This window comes from Eleutherodactylus coqui, chromosome 4 (assembly GCF_035609145.1).
Source record: "Eleutherodactylus coqui strain aEleCoq1 chromosome 4, aEleCoq1.hap1, whole genome shotgun sequence".
In the NCBI taxonomy this organism is placed as follows: Eukaryota; Metazoa; Chordata; class Amphibia; order Anura; family Eleutherodactylidae; genus Eleutherodactylus; species Eleutherodactylus coqui.
In genome coordinates, this window is record NC_089840.1 from 240,412,553 (window position 1) to 240,415,920 (window position 3,368).

Genomic DNA, 3,368 nt, shown 5'->3' on the forward strand with positions numbered 1-3,368 from the left:
ACAGTTATAAGCATAGTTCACAAGTTCAAAGTAAAAAAAATACGGGCTACACTATCTGGACTATGCAGAAAGAGGAAGTTATAATTGGCTGTGACCAGATTCCTGAGAAGGCAGGTGATCAAAAACACTCAAATGACTGCAAAAAGGCCTACAAGATTTGGTAATAGTAGACATTGAGTTTTCCATTTGCACAATAGGTTGCATGCTAGACATGGAAAGGTCTTCATTCTCGTATTCCAAGACATTATACACCTTTGCTGACCCAAAAGCAAAAGGCAAAAGAAATAGCAGCTCCAATATGCTCAAAACCATATAAATAAGCCACAAACATTCAGAGAATGATGAAAGAAAACTGGAACTTTTAGGTCCTATGGTTCGGCAGTGTGCATGGAAGACTAAACTACACACTAAAAGGAGCACCCTGCCTACATTGAAGGATGGCAGTGGCTCAGTAATGCTCTTGGGCTGCTTTGCTTTCTCTATCACTGGAAACCTGCAGCATGTGAAGAGCAAGAAGGGTTCAATCAAGTATCAGGAAATAATTGATAGCTGCATCTGTAATTACACGCTCTGACCCCTGTGTTTAGCAGCAGTGACTACATGCACCCACTTAGCTAATCGGCTGGGTTCCCGAGCACTGGACCCCGGACGATCACCTACAATAGTTTTTATGCCCGGAAAACCCCTTTTAAGTTCCTTCTGAAACACTATCAGTAGCTGGTGTCTGGCTGTGTTTCACCTTTGCAGCAGGACATTAAAGCAAAAGGAGCTCTACTAAGATGCTTATGAAGAAGGGGTTGAATAATTCTGAGACTGCAATAGTCATTAAAAGTGGTATTTAGGGTTATATTTAGAGATGAGCGAGCACCAAAATGCTCGGGTGCTCGTTACTCGGGACGAAATTATCGCGATGCTCGAGGGTTCGTTTCGAGTAACGAACCCCATTGAAGTCAATGGGCGACCCGAGCATTTTTGTATATCGCCGATGCTCGCTAAGGTTTTCATTTGTGAAAATCTGGGCAATTCAAGAAAGTGATGGGAACGACACAGCAACGGATAGGGCAGGCGAGGGGCTACATGTTGGGCTGCATCTCAAGTTTCCAGGTCCCACTATTAAGCCACAATAGCGGCAAGAGTGCCCCCCCCCCCCCCCTCCTAACAACTTCTACTTCTGAAAAGTCTTCATTAGCAATGCATACCTTAGCTAAGCACCACACTACCCCCAACAAAGTACAATCACTGCCTGCATGACACTCCGCTGCCACTTCTCCTGGGTTACATGCTGCCCAACCCCCCCGCACGACCCAGTGTCCACAGCGCACACCAAAGTGTCCCTGCGCAGCCTTCAGCTGCCCTCATGCCACACCACCCTCATGTCTATTTATAAGTGCGTCTGCCATGAGGAGGAACCGCAGGCACACACTGCAGAGGGTTGGCACGGCTAGGCAGCGACCCTCTTTAAAAGGGGCGGGGCGATAGCCCACAATGCTGTACAGAAGCCATGAGAAATATAATCCTGTGCCACCGCCATCAGGAGCTGCACACGTGGGCATAGCAATGGGGAACCTATGTGCCAGACACTATTCATTCTGTCAAGGTGTCTACATGCCCCAGTCAGACCGCAGTTTTTTATAAATAGTCATAGGCAGGTACAACTCCGCAATGGGAATTCCGTGTGCACCCACAGCATGGGTGGCTCCCTGGAACCCACCGGCTGTACATAAATGTATCCCATTGCAGTGCCCATCACAGCTGAGGTAACGTCCGATTAAATGCAGGTGGGCTTCGGCCCACACTGCATGCCCCAGTCAGACTGGGGTTCTTTAGAAGTAGACACATGCAGTTACAACTCCCTGTGGACCCACAGCATGGGTGGGTGCCAGGAAGCCACCGGCGGTACATAAATATATCCCATTGCATTGCCCATCACAGCTGAGGTAACGTCAGCTTTAATGCAGGTGGGCAAAAAATTAATTGGATTACACTGTAGGCGAGGGCCCCAAAAAATTGGTGTACCAACAGTACTAATGTACCTCAGAAAAATTGCCCATGCCCAACCAAGAGGGCAGGTGAAACCCATTAATCGCTTTGGTTAATGTGGCTTAATTGGTAACTAGGCCTGGAGGCAGCCCAGTTAAAATAAAAATTGGTTCAGGTGAAAGTTTCAACGCTTTAATGAGTATTGAAACGTATAAAAATTGTTTACAAAAATTATATGACTGAGCCTTGTGGGCCTAAGAAAAATTGCCCGTTCGGCGTGATTACATGAGGTTTCAGGAGGAGGAGCAGGAGGAGGAGGATGAATATTATACACAGATTGATGAAGCAAAAAGGTCCCCGTTTTTGATGGTGATAGAGAACGATGCTTCCATCCGCGGGTGCAGCCTACGTATTGCTTAGGTATCGCTGCTGTCCGCTGGTGGAGAAGAGAAGTCTGGGGAAATCCAGGCTTTGTTCATCTTGATGAGTGTAAGCCTGTCGGCACTGTCGGTTGACAGGCGGGTACGCTTATCCGTGATGATTCCCCCAGCCGCACTAAACACCCTCTCTGACAAGACGCTAGCCGCAGGACAAGCAAGCACCTCCAGGGCATACAGCGCAAGTTCAGGCCACGTGTCCAGCTTCGACACCCAGTAGTTGTAGGGGGCAGAGGCGTCACCGAGGACAGTCGTGCGATCGGCTACGTACTCCCTCACCATCCTTTTACAGTGCTCCCGCCAACTCAACCTTGACTGCGGAGCGGTGACACAGTCTTGCTGGGGAGCCATAAAGCTGGCAAAGGCCTTGGAGAATGTTCCCCTGCCTGCGCTGTACATGCTGCCTGATCTCTGCGCCTCCCCTGCTACCTGGCCCTCGGAACTGAACCTTCTGCCACTAGCGCTGTCGGATGGGAATGTTACCATCAGTTTGTCCGCCAGGGTCCTGTGGTATAGCATCACTCTCGAACCCCTTTCCTCTTCGGGTATGAGAGTGGAAAGGTTCTCCTTATACCGTGGGTCGAGCAGTGTGTACACCCAGTAATCCGTAGTGGCCAGAATGCGTGTAACGCGAGGGTCTCGAGAAAGGCATCCTAACATGAAGTCAGCCATGTGTGCCAGGGTACCTGTATGCAACACATGGCTGTCCTTACTAGGAAGATCACTTTCAGGATCCTCCTCCTCCTCCTCCACCTCAGGCCATACACGCTGAAAGGATGACAGGCAAGCAGCATGGGTACCCTTTGCAGTGGGCCAAGCTGTCTCTTCCCCCTCCTCCTCATGCTCCTCCCCCTCCTCCTCATCAACGTGCTGAGATATAGACATGAGGGTGCTCTGACTATCCAGCGACATACTGTCTTCACCCGCCTCCGTTTCCGAGCGCAAAGCGTC